The sequence below is a fragment of the Ochlerotatus camptorhynchus genome, unplaced genomic scaffold (assembly GCF_037179485.1).
Source record: "Ochlerotatus camptorhynchus isolate MF236.1 unplaced genomic scaffold, CSIRO-AGI_Acam_v1.1 ptg000228l, whole genome shotgun sequence".
Taxonomy (NCBI): Eukaryota; Metazoa; Arthropoda; class Insecta; order Diptera; family Culicidae; genus Ochlerotatus; species Ochlerotatus camptorhynchus.
In genome coordinates, this window is record NW_027040718.1 from 1,731,519 (window position 1) to 1,743,714 (window position 12,196).

Sequence of the window (12,196 nt, forward strand, 5' to 3'; positions counted from 1 at the left end):
TGTGCGAGCAAACAGCTAGTGGAGATGTCGGTGGAAATAAAGCTGACGATTAGAGTCAGCTTTCCACATGGTTCGGAGAAACCTTCAATGGAAGATATTGCGAATTTTGAGTAATCGCTCGACGCGGATCCCACTCAGATGGTCGCTACATATCGCTTAGCGGAGGAAAAATCTATGTTCATCAAGTTCAAATCTCAGTGTTTAGTCGGCTGTCGACAAAAGCAGGCCACTCTCGATGTGTGCCACGCGATCGTCAGTTTTCTCGGCAGCAATCATTGTGTGGTCCTCCTCATTGTTCTTCATCAGCAGTTCTTTCGGTCGATGCGTCGTCGACTTTGGAAAGCAACCGTTTCGTGATGAGTGTGTGAGTGTTGACCACGTTTTGCGTCCATTGCTGCAATGGAAGCGCTTTGTCCCACGATGGCGTAACTGCCATACAATGAAACCACTGGAAGCGGCTCCCGTTCTGATGGAGGAAGCTTTTTGGATAGCGGAAGATAAAGTGTTTATTGTGTTGTACCTTTTGCCTATAGTTTTAAGAATCCTCGGCTCTGTAAAGTTAATTCGGTTGAGCCTTATCAAATAAATTAATGAACAAATAAATAAAGTTCAAATCTGAAGATTCGATGCTTCATTATTTGATACACAACCGTGAACAATTAATTTTTCATTATGCCGATGGGAAGTTAGTCGAGGTACACATGTCGCATTAGACTGATGCACAATTTGAAAATTTTACTCCACAGTGCTCAAACGGTTTCAAATTGGGCCCTGATTAGCCTCCTAAAATTTGAACTCATTTAGTGAGAAACTGACTTGGCACAAACCATTTGAAGTTTATATGGAGTTAAAATTTCGGACGCTAATCAGGACCCGATTTGAAACCATTTGAACACTGTGGAGCGAAAATTTCAAATTTTGTATCAGTCTAATGTCGCATGCTGGGAGCACCGTTCAATACGTGAGAGTGTACGACCTCCCACCAGATGTCCCGGATAGCGATTTAGCATTTTTTTTAACTAGTTCGTTTATTTACTATGCTCTGTCGTGTGTGACACTTTGCGGAGCCAAAAATCAGTAATCCCCGAAAGTTATAAATTGTTACAAAAACCAACAGAGACAGATTACGAACTGATTTGACGGCAACGAATTTTTGCGCAAAACAAAGGACGTTAGCTCAGCAGGGTAAAAGGAAGTCGACAGGAATCTGACCTGGGCCCAGGTCAAGGCATAAGCGAGCAGCCGCCCAGAATGAAAATCTTTCACGTTGGCCCTATACACCACTAGGGGTTTGTACAGGATACATAAGTAAGTAAGTAAGCCGCTCTGAAGTGTTTCTGAGCCTTTCTGAAACACTCTAAACTTCGATTAAATTCCATGATCTTCTTTGAAATTCAGGATTTTTTTTTCTAAAATCTGCAAAACTCTGAAGCTTACTAAACTCATCTGGAGCTCTCCTAACTTCTCAAAAAAACTTGTGAAAGCATCAGGGGCTAATGAAAGGAAAAAGCTATGCGAACTTTTGTGTGGATAGATGAACAACAGAAAAGTTCAGCTAATTTCAAAGATCTTAAAAGTGCTTGAGAGAGAAGTTTTTACGAAGCCTTCGAAGTGGTTTAGAGAGCTTCAAAAGTGTCCAACAAGCACCGGGAACTCAAAAGATCGTGGAAGTGTTGAGAGGTTTTGGGTGGGTTTCAAAAACTCAAATAACGTGCGAGCTAGATAAACGTTCTGAATATTTCGGTACCTTAGGATGGAATCATCAAACACTACGACCTCAAACAAATCAGGGCATTTTTTAATGATTCAATTAAAAAAAAACCTATTTCATCTCCTCTCTTCTCCTAGGTTAAAAATGCGCCCTCCTAGAGGGTGGATAAAAAAACATTATCCAGAGGAATTTATCATTTTTCATGATTATTTTGCCACAGCGAATTTATTAGCCTTGTGTGTAAATTTTCTGCCAAAAAGCACAAACCATATAAAGCCAGGGCAACACATAAATACGCACTGAATGCGGTAGCCTCAGCTTATATCAACAAATTGTCTTCACACAAGAGAGTGCGTCGTATTAAAAATAGTGAAAGTAATTAAAACATTGAGAGTATCACGAATAGTTAGTTAAGCCCAGAGCTGGTAAATATCAAGGCCGGGAATCGCAGTAGGCCGCGCTTGAAAGCGCTTGCTGCGTATTTTTCGTCAGCGAATTAAACTTTCTTGCTTTGAATTTGTTAATTTGTTTGCTGAAATTTAGATTCAAGTGTTCATAAAGTTATCATTTAGTGATATACCGTATTTTTTTCTGTTTTGAGGCGTCCAGTTTTGAAGCCTAATTGGATTTAAAAAAGAGAAGAATAAAGCAAGTGAAAATAGAACCATGTAGTGACAAAAAAAGCAAGAAAAAAAGGTCCGCCTTGAGTGATTCGGTTGACCTTGAATGTAACCTCCAAAATCTACGTCGCAGCTTCAGTTCTATTGTTTGGTGTCGGTTTCATTGCCTCCCGTGAGCCCGGTTCTCCGAATTCGGATGCCACACTTTCGGCGTGTAGTTCTATTGAGGGATTCGTCACCGTGGACGAGTTTTAACCCGGTCCGGTTGGTGAATAAGCCCGGGAAAGTGCTGATAATGTGTCCGTCGCAAGTTTTGGTGGTGATTCGGTGGCAGACGTTGCCGTGAATCAGCAAGTTTTCCGCCTCGTTGGATACGCCCAAGACTGGACGGGGTGTAACTGGTGGCCGCAAACGGTTCCTGGGGACAGCACTAGACGCGAACATCCTCCCAGATGCCATGGCAGTGCAAGCAAATTTGTGTTCGGAACTACGAAACCCATGGATTGGAGGAAACCCCATGATAAACAAGCGAATGCATCCAACGAAACTTTTAGGCGCAAAAGAATCATTACCAACATAGGAGAAAATTCGGTAAGATCCTTCCATTGCATTATTTTATGATTCTTCAATATTGTACAAATATTTACACATTACACACAACTACACATAGTAACTCGGAGCGTTTGGTACGTTATGTTCACGCATCATTCCACCCCTGTAGATTCAAGAAATGTTCCCATTCATTTCCAAGAATCATCTTTGCGGCAAATACAACGCAGTAGGCCTGGCCGTATTGATGTTTATATCATATCTCAGATATGAACATCAATTAGACAAGAAAAATGATTAGACCTCATCTAATCTAATCATTTTCCAGGATGCTTTCTCGTACTGGCTGCGTTGGTATTAGATTAGATTATATTAGATTAGAGCTGGTAAATATCACGGCCGTCATGTGACAATGAGAAAATAGGTCCTCTCACTATCACGAGACGAAACTACCTATCATTAGCTTTCTTGTCATTTTCCAATGATCTAGCAATGTTTTGCGCACTGCTCATGAGGTTCAATGAGTAATTTTCATATGAATATGAACAGCCATCCGCCTCATCATTCACTGCCTCAAGAGAGTCTGAAAGATTGGGAAGTAAACGAGTCAGTAACAGCAGAGCACTCAGTCAGTAGTTCAGTCAGCACGTTTATTCTCTTCTTCTTTCCTTTATTTAAAGTCGGTCTCTGTTCCGCAATCTAGTGCCAATCACCGACGGACATCGATTGCCATCCATTGACGGTAACCGAATGTGCAGGAAGGCAGCTTCCACACCTGCGTAGGATATCGCACCCATTCACAACACACATGGGCCGGGACCAACGGCTTTACTTCCCTTCCGAAGGAAGACGTGACCAGAGATTTTTATCCCTCAAAAAAATCCCACCGACCTCGGCTGGGATTGAACCCAGACCCATTGGGGTGTTATAAAGCAGTCACGCTTACCACTACACCACCGGCACCGGCACGTTTATTCTGCCGTGATGGTACCCAATTCTTGTTTTGAATGACTGGGCGTACATTTTCTATGGAAAAATACCTCAATTACATGCTGTGTGAGCGAAGATAAGCGGTGTGAATCGCCTGTTCGTGAGTGACTGAATGTTTTTGGTGGCTCTTTCATTGCCTCGTCATTTACCGTTTGGTACATACGGACTGGATAGAGCTATGAATTGAATAGAGCAGTGCTTTCACACTCAGCCTAAGCAGTCAATAATTTTACGCTCTGATCATGAGATATGAGAATAATGCGTGGAACCATCTACGTCCCGGGAAACCAGACGAGTGCAATCTGCACAATAAGCGTGTTCGACGACAACGCACACAAACTAAAACCGTGAGTAGTAATCTTGATAGGAAAAGATAGGGCTGTTAGGGACCGTTATGTGTCTTAGTTTTTCCTCTATTTTTGCAAAACTCGGCGGAAAAAGCGACCCAGAGTGTGGTTGACTAAGGACAAACACGACAGTTAACACGCTTCTTTTCGAAGCACATTATTTTTTAGAATTAATACATTTTTACGAAAATTCTACTATCGTATATTCTTAATATAAAAACTTACCAGTTGCAGAATAATATAGAAGTCTGGAAAAATTCAAGCATCCCAATACGGCATTCAGACTATAGCTGGTATTACTTAATATAAACTATCTTGATATGAGCGAGCACGTTTAGCTATCACCGGAAATAGTATATATAACATCTGATAACCTACACACTTTTTTTTCTGAGATTTGCACAACCGAGTGCTTGGCAACCTAAGTGTGTATATTAGCTATAGTCTGACCGCCGTATTAGTAACTTATAAATACCAATCAAAAGGCGCGATAGTTGGTAAATTTACTAATTTTCGACCAAATAATTACTAGTTTTCAACACTCCTATGCAAGTTAAGTAACCAAAACTATTCGTTATTGAAAAATCAAATACAGTAAGAATCCGATTTTGGCGAACCAATTTTCTTTTTACTTCTAGGCTTTCCACAAATTTTGAGAATTACGTGTTACCAATATCGGACCCATACTGTACATCGAATAAATAAGAATCCTGTTCTAGTTTTGGTCTAACAAGGTCTAACATTAACGCTAGGTCGAACATTAGTACACTTACCCTATGATAACAGATATAGTACACCTTAGCTTAACGAGAGTGGACATTTATTGAAAGCTTAAATATTTAGCGTAAAACTATTACCCTTTGCACATCTGACAAACACAAGCTACCAGAGAAATGCCCAGTCACCAACCAAGCGGAACCAAGATCACGGAGGACAAAACAATGAGAATAATACGTAAAAAAAAATGTTCATACCACCATAACGTGCCAAACTAGTCACAGCTAGAATCACGCATCATTACAACTCACGTCTTTTTAGAAATCCATCTGCATCTGCAAGCAGGAAAAGGTCTTTTACAACATTGACTACGGAATTTTGACTGCGGTGAGACATTTTTTTTTTCATTGCCTGCAACCAGTGATGGATCGCTTTTTTGGGACTTTTTCATAACTTTTTAATATAGAATGCTTGCGTTAAACCCAATTGAATTTTCAGTTAACCCATCTTAAATAAGATAGTTTAGTGCTATTAATCTCCCTACCAAAATTCAAAACATCCAACTCTAGTGAAAACACAGAGTGTGGCTCTACGGTGTGGATATTTTGAATTTTGAAAGGGAGATTAATAGCACTAAACTATCTAATTTAAGATGGGTTAACTAAAAATTCATTTGGATTTAACGTAAGCATTCAATATTGAAAAGTAACGAAAAAGCCCCAAAAGAGCGATCCATTCCTGTCTGCAACGCTAATATTTAATGAGATAAGATAGAATATAAGTCGCTTACGTAATTTACAGACTTCACCGTCTATTAAATTATGAGATCTATGGTCACGAATTAGCGGAGCGATTCGGTATTGAAACCCGAATAATAGATTTGATTTGGTAGATATCTAATATCTAAATCAAGTTTAGATTTTAAAGTATTTCTTTTTTATTGATTTGAAAATTCATCTTTTTGGCCTAAAAAAGTTCTCAATAGTTCGAAATTTTTTAACATTTAATGCTTACGAATATTGAAAATTTGTACAAATCCGAGATCAATTTTCTCCAGTCCTAGAACTCTATTTTTGGTTTGGGTTTTGTTCGCTGTTCATTGTTCATTTTTCTATGCCCGGATTTTATTATATCAAATCCGGAATCTCTATTTTTTAAAAATATTTTCAGTTATTTTTTAAAACTTCAGGATATCAAAGCCAATGTAAAATCTCGAACTTATTGGGAAGTGAAAAAAAAAAAACCTCAGTTCGACCGACGAACCCAGCAGAATTGACAATCAGCCCAAAATTTAGTAGTTCATAACAAATTGTATATTTACGAGCAACAAAACCCATCCATGCCTCCCAATTTCTCATCTCTCTACCTTTTCTCTTCCTCTTCTAATTAACAATAATCTGTACCAGTGCGCAAAACAGTCAGGTTCAATGAGTAATTTTCTTATGAATATGAACTACCATCCGCCTCATCATTTACCGCCTCGTGAGAGTCTGAATGATTGGGAAGGAAGCGAGTCACTGGCAGCCGAGCACTCAGTCAGTAGCTCAGTCAGTCACTTTATTCTTCCGTGATGGTACGCAATCCTTGTTTTGAATGACTGAGCGTACATTTTCGATGGAAAAATCCTTCAATTACATGCTGTGTGAGCGAAGGCAAGCGGTGTGAGTCGCCTGTTCATGAGTGACTGAATGTTTTTGTTGGCTCTTTCATTGCCTTGGTACAAACGATCTGGGCAGAGTAATGAATTGAATAGTGCAGTGCTTTAGCACTCAGCCTAAGCAGTCAATAATTTTACGCTCTGATCTGCACTCACGATGGGCCCATCTTTCACCTTCTGCTGCTGCTGTCGCTGATGGGTGCGTCTGCGCTGTTGCTCTGCTCCGACGGAATGCGCGACATCACTGGTTCTCTCGTGTGATCCGCTGTGTCTTCGCACACCGCCACGCGATTGTCGTCCGAACAACGGACGTGCGGTACTACGTGGACGCTAGTTCCAATCTGTAGCCGGCTTCTACCGCACTCCGTCTCGATCTCGGCTTCTATCCGCACCCCGTCTCGATTCCACCCGAGAGCACCGTCTTGACCACGTCGGTAGTCGTTCGTAACCGCCTCCGTATCCTACCCTCAGCTAGAGCCAGCTGTCCTTCGAAGCACAAATAAGATTAGATCGACAGAAAGGCCCTACGGCCAGCCAAATGGGGTTAGGTTTGGGCAAATCTCACATAAAATTTCATAATCTACTTCTTTCGAAGGCCTTTCTTGGTATGGGGTTCGTTCGGAACTGGAACGATTCACTTCAGCACCTCGGCAGTGCGTTTCGTGTCCTCAGAGGGTGTGTTGGATAGTCCGCTCGATCTCTTACGCACCGTGTAATTTTCGCGTGTGCGTCTGTGCAGGATCAAATCCAGCTGCTTGGGTGAGTTCTCCGTTAGCACCACGATCTGCTGGTTCAGCCGTATCTGCAGCTGCAATGCCAATCTGGAGCCGGTAAGATCCGCTGTGACACCGTGCAGGAAGCTTTTCGGTTTTACCCTGACCGATGAACTACTTTTCGCACTTTTCCGTCCTGGCAGCTACTTTGGTATTCAGTATGGCCTGCTATCTATCGCACGGACTAGCGAACGCACGCGAGCTTGTCGGAGCGCAAAAACGGTCTGCTCAGGGGGACCCTATCCCTGTCAACCACATATAGATGCACCATAGCTCACATGATCTTGACATTTTTGGAAAATCTGACACTTTTGGACATACTGACAGCGGTAAAACTGACGGAGACACGACAGAACAAGACAGCTTACTTTTTCACACTTGCATTGCAGTGCTGAATGCTAGAAAGAGTAGTCTGTTGCAGTCATCCTCCTTACCCACTATATTTATCACATTGATGTGAGCTCCGCCGAAATTCGTGATTGTTGCCCCCGTGGGTCTGCTCCTTTGAGAACTTTTTCCTTTGTTTACTTTGTCGGTTTCAGCGGAAGCCGACTTGGCAGTTTTTATTCAGCGCATTGCCGGGGGCAAGATAATTCGCTCTATCGAGTCCTCCTTCAAGCGACGCACCCATGCAGCATATAATTTTTCGTTTAACACGGAAACTTTTCTATTTTGCCTACATGTTCAATTCTTAACCATGGATATGTTTTTATTCTAAAATAGACTAAATGTAACACAGCATTACCAAAGCGGCAGAATTTTTCATGAGGCGAGAATAGTCGACTCATGAAAAATTCTTATCAACTTTCGTCAGGACTGATAGCGATCACTGCTGTCAAAAATAGTGATTTTAGTGACCATGTTGAAGAAATAACCAGAACAACATGTGAAAAGGGCATACAAGCTTTTTGTAAACAAACCTTTGTAGGCCCTTTTCTCACCAACCGAGGGTCGCCCACGCAAACTAGCAATATCATCGGGAAGGGGAAAGTGTCCCCTACCTGATGATGTTAAAGGTTTGCGTTGGTGTCATATGGGTGGCGAGAAAAGGGCATAAGAAGGTTTGTTTACAAAAAGCTTGTATGCCCTTTTCACATGTTGTTCTGGATAAGTGAGTTATGGTTGTAAAAATAGTGACTAAAAAGTGACCTCAGAGAAGAAAAGTAGTTGTTCTGATGGCACACCAAATAAATGTTTGATGTTTTAGACTTATTCAATAAGTATCTCATAAACACTATGTACAATTTGAACCTTTAAAGCGAAAGATTCAATAGCATTTTTTTTGCAAACCCACGGTATTAGTCAGGGCGTCACTAACTGCAAAACCCTGGAAAACCGGGAATCCTCAGGAAATTTTGTTTTTCCCCAAAATACCTGGAAGGCACATAGAGTTTAATAATCTTATTACTAAGGGTATTTTAAAGAAAATAATTAATTTAAAAAAAACAAGCATTTAATTTTTCTCGTTATTTTCATTCGCATCCACAGTGGATTAATCTTCAGTAACACAAAAATTTAAACAAAAACAGAGGCTTGAAATGCTGTTTTGTTTTGTTTTGGAACATGCATATTTCCCAGAAATTTCAAATTTGAACTAACTCTAGACTTAAAAAATATAATACTTCAAGAAATGTTCAAGAATCTGGAGTTAAATTCCATGCACAGTTTTAAAAGCTCGTGGAATTTTATTATAATTACTTAGGACCTCATTTCAAGGAAGTTCTGGGAAAAAAATCTTTCAGAAAAACATCAAATGCAATCTGCTTTCAAGGTAAATCTGAGGAATTTTGGATTTCTTGTGAAGCCTGATAGCTTTGAGTAGAATTTCAAGAAACCCTGAATTGAATTAAAAGCAAATTTTAATGAAAACTCTTAGTAATTTTTGAGGAGCACAACTCCTTCAGAGGAAAATTCCAAGTACCTTCTGAGAATAATTTGTGAGATAGTGGGAGAAAACGAATCCGGGGCATAAGTTCTTCGAATCATTTTGAAAATACTAAAAGGAGGATTACAATTAAATCTGAGAATAACTGCAGAACATTTTCAAAGGAATTCGGAAAATAAATTCAGGAGATTTTGCCAAACAAATTATGAGAAGAAATCTAAGGAATTTGTGAGAAGAAATGCAAATGAATTCTTAGGAGACTTTCAATGTGAGTAGAACTCCAAAGGAAGGAGTGAGATTCAAAAAAGAAATCTGAAATGAATTCAATGAATATTCGGAGAATCTTTCCAAAGGGTTTTTTTTCCTCTGTTCGGGACCTAGCACCACTGTGACCAGTAATTTGATGTATTGTAGTATATCACGTGTCCTTCGTTTAGTGCATGTCGTATTACTCCATCACTATTTAGAAATGATAAAGTATTCGATTTTTTTACAGTTGTCATTCTCGCATTTATCGCAAGGATCCGACTCTAATTGAAAGGTCCCGCTATTTATACCCTTCGGAGTGTTCTCCCTTAGCTCAGTCGGTAAAGGCGCAGCTACAAAGCAAGACCATGCTGGAGGTGGCTGGGTTCGATTCCCGGTCCGGTCTAGGAATTTTTCGGGTTTAAAAATTTCTCAACTTCCCTGGGCATAGAAGTATGATTGGACTTGCCACACAATTATACCAATGCAAAAATGGTACAGGCATCGAAAGCTCTCAATTAATAACTGTGGAAGTGCATCTAGAACACTAAGTTGAGAGCACGCAATAAGCTAATATGCTATATGCGATAAGCTTGAAAGGCGAAGAAGAAGAAGAAGAAGAGTGTTGAATCACCCTCCAAAGGCGCGCTCCTTTGTCAGTCAAAATTGGATTCCTTAGCAACAAAATTAAGGAATGACAACAAAGATCATCCTCGGTGGACAAAGCCGAGTCTTGTCACTATCAACAAGGCATAAAAAGTAACAATGCCTAAGATGTGTTCCTTGGATTACTGAAAAATCCTGTTACCCTAGTTTGAAGTAGTCAGGACTAGGAATCGGCGGTAGATCTTACATCCCGTAACGTACCACGAAAAGGTGATCGTTACGGGGCTTCCAAAGGGTTGCTTATTGTGATGAATTTGAAGATAATTCCGAGGAAAACTAAAAGAAAATTGAATTCGAAGCTTCATCGAAATGTTGAGGTACATTTCAATGGAAATCAGAATAAACTATTCTGAGGTCTTCAGAACTACTTGAAAGTTCCCAAATTTTTCCAGAAGTTAATGAAACTGCTTTGCAGTTCTTTTTTGTTTGATAAACTAGCCTGATGCTCACAATACTTCTCATTAAATTCCTAAACTTCCCTGAACTTTATAAGACTTCCTAAAGTTTCCTCAATTTTTCTAACGATCATAGATCTCTTCTTAAGGTTTAACAATTCGCTCTAAACTAAACTTCTCTAAACTTCTTTAAAATTTATGTGACTTCTCTAATGTTGACGGAACTGCTCTGAGGTTCTCTGTTCCTTTTTGAAATTCTCAAAACTTCACTAAGGTTTTTTTTTTTTGCAATTTTCATTAAGCTTGTTGTACTGCGCTGAATTTAATTAAACCGTCCTAAAAAAGTTTAAGCTTCACTGAACTTCTAAACTCATGGGAAGACCTCAATTGAATTTTTAACGTATCTGAAGTTATCTGAATATCTGGGAAATACCTTAAATTTACACTAATTTTCTGAAACTAATGGAACTGACCTCCCTCTGAAATTCGAAGCTTACTAAACTTCTTCCAACTGCTCCCGCATTTTGCTAATGTTTATACCAATTCCTGAAGTTCGCGGATCTCCTCTTAAGCTCCATAGATTGCTATGAAGTTCTCAAAATGTTTCTGAAGATCACTATCCTTCTTCTGTGAAGATTTCGAAGTTTTTTCTAAATTTCAGGAACTTTTGTGCTCCCGAAATGTTCATGGAATTATAACGAAATAATTAATTTAGTTCTATGATTTTCACTGAAGTTCAGTTTTAGAAGTTTATGAAACTTCCCTTAAAATTGACACTAATTTAAAACTTGTTCAATAAAGTCTGGAACGCGCAAAAATTGGTGTATTTCTGTTAAAATGTATTAAAAAAAACCTGAAATGCTGTATTTGGAAGTTGAGTGTATATACAATGGTTACTATGATGAGTTTTCACCGTTTGCTCTCCATTTTCAAAATTACGTCCAAGCAAGAGGAGCAGCGTGTCAAAATTGTGCTCGCGCAGCAAGAGAATCCGACGTTCTCACACGCCAAGTTGGCAAAATTGCTGGATGTGGCCAAATCGACCGTGACAAACGTTTTAAAAGTGTTCGGGAATCGTCTGTCGACCACCAGGAAGCCTGGAAGCGGCGAAAATCGTAATCAGGACGTGGCAGCGACGACGAAGAAGGAGCGGAATCCTAACCTCTCCATCCGGGACGTCGCTGGCAAGCTCAATGTCTCCCATACTACTGTGCAGTGGGCCAAGAAACGAGCCGGCTTGTAGACGTTTAAGAAGGAGAAGGTGGCGAACCGAGATTACAAACAAAACACGTTGGCAAAGCAGAGGTCCCGAAAGCTGTATACGAATCTGCTCACAAAGTTCGACTGTGTCGTCATAGACGACGAAACTTTTGTGAAGGCGGATTTCAAGCAGCTTCCGGGACAGGAGTTTTATACCGCATCAGGAAAAGGGAAGGTGGATGAAATTTTCAAAACCATCAAACTATCGAAGTTCCCAAAAAAATATCTCGTCTGGCAGGCCATTTTCACGTGTGGTCTAAAAAGCGGCATTTTCATTACTACGGGAACCATCAATCGAGAGATCAACGTCCAGGAGTGTCTGGAAAAGCGACTGCTACCATTCCTAAGCAACATAATAGACCTATGCTGTTCTGGCCGGA

The 12,196-nt window shown here is 40.1% G+C and overlaps 2 protein-coding genes across 2 annotated transcripts in view; both read right to left on the reverse strand.

Moving 5' to 3' along the window:
* LOC135704000 (uncharacterized) overlaps positions 1–4,742 on the reverse strand; it is a 383,333-nt gene extending 378,591 nt beyond the window's left edge. The window contains exon 1 of the mRNA XM_065225363.1: positions 4,736–4,742. The gene's annotated coding sequence lies outside the window, so the exon portion shown is untranslated. The remainder of the gene's footprint in view (positions 1–4,735) is intronic.
* Positions 1–12,196, reverse strand: part of Past1 (putative achaete scute target 1) — a 65,788-nt gene that overhangs the window by 21,960 nt on the left and 31,632 nt on the right. The gene's annotated exons all lie outside the window — the stretch shown is intronic.